The sequence below is a fragment of the Lissotriton vulgaris genome, unplaced genomic scaffold (genome assembly GCF_964263255.1).
Source record: "Lissotriton vulgaris unplaced genomic scaffold, aLisVul1.2 SCAFFOLD_5802, whole genome shotgun sequence".
Lineage (NCBI taxonomy): Eukaryota > Metazoa > Chordata > Amphibia > Caudata > Salamandridae > Lissotriton > Lissotriton vulgaris.
The window spans coordinates 23608-31476 of NW_028254379.1; positions in this window are offsets into that span (position 1 = coordinate 23608).

Sequence of the window (7869 nt, forward strand, 5' to 3'; positions counted from 1 at the left end):
AGAATAGGAAGGAAACAGAGAGGAATTCACTACAGGAGATTAAGCAAAAGGAGCAACAATTGCAGAAGGCCTCACTCGAACAACATGCCAATATACACACCTTACAACAAGAATTAGATAATCTGAAATCGAAATATCAGGCGAATCTTGATAAGATCATTAAAGAGAAATGGGATTCAAGTAAACTTAGCAACTTCTCTTATGGGGAAAAATGTGGCCGCCTCCTTGCATGGAAGGCTAGGTCTGATAGAGCAAGAAATCAAATCAACGGCCTTAAAGTGCAAAGCTCTGGCGATGTCGCCTATGCCAATGAAGTAATATCGGAAGAGGCAAGAAGATACATGCAGACCCTATATTCTGAAACCAAGGATAAATCTAATCTGGTTGGTGAGGGATGGTTGGAGGGGGTCAGACTTCCGCAGTGTCAGGAGGACGACTTTGATTTTGTAAAATCTGAGATAAAAGAGGGGGAAGTTCATAATCAGATGAAGAAGAAGGCAAAAGGGAAAGCTGCGGGCCCGGATGGACTCCCTGTGGAGGTATATCAAATTGGTGCGGAGATAATCGTCCCAGTTCTCACTTCTTTGTTTAATAAAATATATTTGGCTGGTGAACCAATTCCAAAGACCTGGTGGGAGGCCTCAGTTGCTTTAATCTTGAAGCGGAATAAGGACCCCCTGACTATTGAATCTTATAGGCCGATCTCCCTGCTGAACACTGATTACAAAATTTTTGCAGGAGTATTGGCGGCGAGGTTAGCCAAAGTGATTAAAACGATTATACATGAGGATCAGAGGGGTTTTATGCCAGGTAGGCAGATTAATGAGCTGACTTTTCAGGCCATCACAGCAATAGACTATGCTACTGATAAGAATCTTCCTCTGACTATTGTAGCAATAGATGCCGCAAAGGCATTCGATCAGGTAAATTGGGATTACCTTTGGGATGTATTGTCCGCATTCGGTTTACCTAACAACTTCATCACCTCTGTAAAAGCACTGTACTTGAACCCAAAGGCAAGTATTTTTGTAAATGGGACGCTCTCAGATTGGGTGCAAATATCAAGGGGCACTAGGCAGGGGTGCCCCCTTTCCCCCCTATTGTTTAATTTATATATCGAGCCATTAGTGAATAAATTAAGGGCAGATCAATTAATAAAACCCTTTTCAATAAATGATCTGGATCTAAAATTCGCCCTATATGCAGATGACCTCTTAATGTTCACTTCCAATCCTGAGGTAGCAATACCTAGACTCTTTGAACATGCAGAAGCTTTTGGAAAGACCTCTGGTTATAGAATAAATAAGGATAAAACGGAAATTATGCAATGGAACCAGGAGGCAGTGCTGCCTGAAACAAAAATAAGGATGAGGTACCTCAGGATTCAATTAGTCCAGGACATTACTCAGTTATCGACAGTTAATCTGGATAAGGTGTATAAGGAAATCTGTGGACAATTACAGCGGTGGTCCGGGCTCCCATTAAACATCTTTGGGAGGGTTAATCTTATAAAGATGATCATACTACCAAAAGTAACTTTCTTGTTTAATTCAATACCCTTATCTTTCGACACAAAGGCGGTGGGAAAACTACAAGGAAAAATAGGCTCTTTCATCTGGAATTCCAAAATGCCCAGAATTTCTGCTAAAAAGTTAAGAAGACAATTAAAAATGGGAGGTCTGGCGCTACCTGACATCTTGCATTATGCCCATTCCTTCCACTTTAAAAACTTTAGAGTTATGGCAGGTAAGGCAGATACATCTTTTTTGGGACGTCTGTTTCAAGCAATATTGCATGGTATCCCTCAAGGTCACGAATACTTTTTATTTAAGTTTGGAGACCCCAGATTCTACAAAAAGGTCAGGCTAAAGGTTTTAGTCACGGCTCTGAAGAATTGGGTTTTTTTCAGAAGAAAATTACAAATTCCATACTACGCCTCTCAGGCCCCAATATGGGACTCTCCAGGGACCCCAGAATGCCTTAGAGACCAACTGTCAATCCCTCTCAAATTAGCAGGGTTAATCCAGTGGAGAGATTTACAAAATGATCAACAGTTATTAGGGTGGGACTCCCTCTCTCTGTTGACGGGAGGAACCCTTACAAGATTTAAATATTACCAGTTGTCAAGCTGGTGGTCTACGGAAATATGGGATTGTACATCTAACCCGAAATTCGATTTTGTAAATAGAAAGGGGCGTTGGGATAAAGAACTCGCTTTTTGGTATGAGACCTTGATGGAAAAAGAGGGAGATACTGATTTGGAACTTCAGAGTCTTTGGGGAAATGTTGTGGGGCTGGATAGCAGCAAATTGGTAGATATGTGGGGGGACTCTTTTAGCCTGGTGAACGGAATAGTAAAATCCGCTCCTCTTAAACGAAATCATCTGTTCACAATGTATAGGGTGTATTTCTCCCCCAAAAAATTGACAAAGATCACAAACATACAATATAGCTGCCCAAGGTGTAAATCTTTAGAGGCTGATGATTTGCATATGTTTGTAGAATGCCCTAGCCTTAACCTGTTTTGGAAAAAAATTGAGGGTTTTTTGATGGATGTAATAGGAACTCGGATCGTGGTTTCACCGGCAATGATTCTGTTCGGTCTGGGGACGGATTACCAGCTTGCGAACCAGCAGACTAAATTTATTTTTTATGTGATGTTATTGGCTAGACGAGAAATATGTAAAGTATGGAAATCTGAAGATACCCCCACCTTTTCTGAGTGTTTAAGATATATTATATATATTAGTGAATCTGATATGGCATGTGATAATTCTTCAGAGTCCAAGATCTGGGAGCTCCTTGTGGCATGGCGGAACAGATGAGAGCATTCTGATGATTTCACCTGGGTACTGTTGGTGCTTAGTCCTCAACCAATCCGAGGGTCGTCAAGTCATAGAGGCTGAGGTGGATAAAGCAAACAGTAATCACTAGAGGGGAGTATCTTCTTTCCGGCTCTCTCTGGCATCGAATCCTGTGGGCGTAACATCGTGATGCCAGGGGGAGGGGAGAGGATCTCCGTCTAGAGCACCCAAATTGGTATATGAGGAATAAAAAAAAAATAAAAATAAAAAAATGCCCACTTGGACAGGATGTGACAAAAGTGGTTGATAATATAAATATACTGCCACGCTCCATGAATTGTATGGGCTAAAATGATATCGAGCAACATAAGTGTGGTTGTCTCTACATTACCTTGAGGCTTTGTTTATGTATTATACATGTTATTTTCACAGCCACAACGTTAGAGTACGATACATGGTGGGAAATTGTTGCCACAGTTTGATTTGAAGTACTATTTTTTAACAATGGTCCTATTAATAATGTTACAATTTCTGTTCCAACATGTCTGCTGCACTTATTGCACTTGGAGTTATGCACAGGAAGTCCTTCCTCTATGTCTACTCATTGAGAATGTAAAAGGACTATTGTTTTGAGTTCACAACAAATATGAACAAGCCGTGAGGTGAAACGCGTTGTTTGTTTTTTGCTGCCGATTAAATATTTGAAGCACAGCAACTCCTGGCGTGTCGTTGTACGTTTCTTCGTATAGGAGAATCTTTTGTCGAAATAGTGGGTTTCCGGGACTTTAACATCGACCCACTCGTGAGCGGGTACTGGCTAATCACCGGAACTTTGTGTTTTGATATATATATATATATATATATATACACTTTTTGGGTTAATTAGTAAAGTTCATATTAAAAGTTTTAGATTTTCAATATAGTATTAGGGTTATGTTCCATGCACGTTGAAGTAAAGTACTTTCCCTGGGAAAAGTATATGTTACCCCTTTGAAGTCTGAGGCTTTCCCTACTGTTGTACAGAATGCAGTGAGAATAGTTATGGTCTCATTACGAGTTTGGCAGTCTTTGGCTGGGACCACCACCGCTGTGGTCCCATGAAGACTGCCACGCTCGTGGGCATCCGCCCGCTAGAATAAGAGTTTAATCCGTGGCAGGTAGCATCACGACAGAAGTATGTTAGCCTCATACAAGATCCTAACTAGCATACCGCTGCTCTGAGAGAGCCTGCACCATGTTCCTGCATGGTGTGGCATGCACCATGTTGTGAATGCCACACCATGCAGGAACAAACATGTGCAACCACTACATGCACCCTCATGGTCAAATTAGGCCGGACCTGCATTTCGCCACCCTTTTCGTGGTGGGGTCCCCACCATGAAATGGGCATGAAACACAGGTCGTAATATGCCTGATGGGGGCCGGCATTGGCACCTCCAGCATATTCAGGACCTTTGAAGATGACAGTTGCCCTGGGATCTTTGATCCCGACGGAGGTGCCAGCCTTGTGGCGGTCACACCGCCACACTCATAATAGGACAGATTGGTGGTCCTAGTGACGTTTATTAAAGGGAATTTAGATTATGATTTCTTAATCCTAATTTTATCAAATGGTTTTTATTTTTCATGGGTGTATTACCAGAAAAATATATAAGGATATTTATATTCACAATAGTTTCCAATATCGCTATAACAATACAATACTGTTTAGTGATTTACTAAACAATCCCTTATGAGACCAATGAATAATACCAACCAGGTTATGCTATTATGCTGATTAATTTTTGTATCTGGACACAAACTGATGATGGGATAGTACAAACTTATGCTATCTTATCCTACAGTGTCTCCTATACACCTTGAAGAAGTAAGATGGCATAAGGATAATCTAGGATTAGGAGGCATACCCATGTAACATCCAAAACTTGCTAAGTGACCCTTGGATTCACAAGATGAAGCTTGAGAACTAAATGTAACGAACAGGCGTACCATTTAGAGGAGTAGGATATAGGAGTGGTCTTCACTTTCCTACCTGCTCTGTTCTGGTCATCTCTTCTCTTTCCTCTTCTTTTCTTTTCTTTTCATTTAATCTCTGTTCTTTTTTCTTTGTGATTTTGATTGTATTGATCAGCATGTAAGCTAAAAACCTTCACAGTCAAGGTAAATCAGACGAACCAAAAATCAATTTCATATGTATCCATATAGTTAAAGAAATAGGATGTATTTTCTTTATTTATTGTAAAGTCTAACTGGGACCAGTTAGCTCAATATGGTCATATGTCTGATGAGTCAACGGTAGTCCTAATGTGAATTTTAATTGCACCATGCACTTTATCAATGAATTTGCACTGTGAACCCATGTCCGAAATGAGATAAGCTGGTAGTCCGGCCGGGCAGGTGACACAATTGTAACTGCACAAGTAATTTTTATGGACCTATACAAAAACGTAGGATTTTTGCACTAGATATGTGAATGTCGATTCCCTTAATGTGGTCAAATGTGGGGCTGAACGTTAATGGTTTTATGGCCTTGATCTGCTTCGGTATTTTACTTGAATTTTAATGCTTTTAAGACAGATTATTTTCACTATTGTATTTAATTATGTGAAAAAATCCTGTATTATACATGAAGTTTGCCGTATTTTGCACAAATAATTTGCAATCTGTTGGTTTAATATCTTACCATTTTAACAATTGTATATAATGACCATGATACGATATATTGTATTATACATTGACTGCTCCGGGTACAAGTCCGCTTTCTATACCTATGTACAATTGTCCAATCAAAAATATGCACTGTCACTTTAAATTGATCACCCTCACTTACTTTCGCTGTCATGTGAGCAAGGCACTGGTGTGCTGAAACGTTATGAAATCGACTAGTGAATAAAAATTTCATCACCGTAAAAACTGGTCCGTGCTTGGTGTTCCTGCGCACGCTGAGGGAGAGCTGCGATGTGCAGGAGACTTTGGTCATTAATATATATATATATATTACCTACTGGCGGTCGCCAGTAGGTAGTTATAATTAGGATTTTTTTCAATGTTAAATCTCAAAATTCTATTTGGAATAACTTTGGGGCCTGTTGACGAATCTGCCTGAAATTTCCTCAAAATGGCCTCGCGGCGTTCCGGTCCTTCCCTGAAAGTTTGGGGGGGATTCGTCAAGCGGGGGCTGAGATAAAAGGGGGGTCCCAAAATGCGTTTTTCCCATGTTAATTTCCATAGGGCGGTCGATTTCACTTTTATCCCGAACGGGCTGAATGGATTTCCACCAAACTTTGCAAAATTGTAGGGACTGGTAGCCCGATGTGCCTTTGCTATGTCTCAAGACATGTGCTCCAGTGGATTTTGAGTAATTTAGGTTCAAAAAAATATATATATCTAGAGCCGCGCCCGGTGCGCGCACCGGGGAGCGTACCGGGCGCGCCACATGACTTGCGCACGGAAAGCTGATTGGCTCTCGGTTGTCTGTAAACATTCGAAACAGTCAGGAGTGGCCGCCATCTTGTCTGTCAGTAAAATCGAGTCACAAGAGGTGGCAAAAACAAAGGGGGGAATTGACCATAAGGGGGCAGGGTAGACCCCCCCTGACCCCCTAGGTTTGATATGGGGGCCATTAAAGGGCCCTGCGGGGTCTCAAAACATTTTTTATTCGATTTTCGCGGGGGGGGAGCGCCCGATACGCGCACCGGGGAGCACACCGGGGAGCGTACTATGGGGAAAAAATAATCACTTTTAAAAATTGTATGTTTAATAATTGTTCTTTTTGTTGTTTTTTATTTTTTATTTAAGTACCAACATGTAGGTACCAATGCAGAGTCTATAATTTAATATACACCGTTTCCTTTGTAGATATCTTGCATGTTGTTACAGAAGTTATTGTGGTATATAACAACATGGAGGCAGGAGATGATAAAGAGATGTCAAATACACATTGGAGATAATATAGTTGGAGAAAGGAAGTAACTATGAGCAAACTTTCTATGTAACACTAAAAAGTTGCACAGTATACTATAAGTCTCACTTTATATTTTAAACATTTTTGATCTACTTGATGAATTACATAAAAAAATGAATAATGGCTCGAACAATCTTTGATTATTAAATATAAATGTATTCTTCTGATTCTTTTTCATAATTTAATAAAACTTCTAATAAAATATTGTCTGGAATCTCCTCATTTACATTCTGTGTTTCCATTGATTCTACACACTCAAGTAATTCAAGGTCCAGAGACTCATCCATAAAGTCAATGTTATCATTTTCAGCATTTTTTCCATCATGGTTGTTGTCCAAAACAATTTCAAAAGAAATATTCTTTTCTCCTTCCATTTTGTTGCTGTAAATTGCATAAAAAATAATTAGAGATAGGGCACTGTTGGGTTTAAGTTCAGACATGTAGTTTGGATGTTTTAACAGTGAAGTTATCTTTGGGCAGTGTATGGTATCAGGCTGGAATTTGAAATATAAAAAAAGAGTATGTGATGAAGCCTAAGTAAATTTATAATAATACAAGGGAAGCCTAACTCAATCCATAACTATGACAGAGAAGCCTATCTCAATCTATAACTATTACAGAGGGATAGTATATAACTAACAGAATATTTTTTATCAAATTAACTTAAAGAGCACAGCATACTTCACTTTCCAAAATAACAACTTACCTTTGAGAAAGCAGTTGAAGTTGTCAGTGTTATTTCTTTTCAAATATACTTCAGGAAGTAGTAGTCAAAATGGCTGTGTTTCCCTTTTTTTAATTTTTATTCATGTACATAACCAATCAAATGTCAGGAAATAATCGTAGAAAATGAAAGAAACTTCATATGTGTTTTGGTCATGTAATTTACCTCAGGATATTTAGACAGGCCTGTAGCCTAAATGTCTCAATGGAATTCCACCAAATTTGGGCAAATGGTAGGGACTGCTATGTATTAGGGCCTATTCTATATTTGATGAAAGTGTCTCCAGTGGTTTTTCTGTAAATTACTTTCCCACCTTTTTTTATGGAGCGCTTACCGGTGCGCGCCCCGGTATGCGCACCGGCAGCATTACGGGAGTC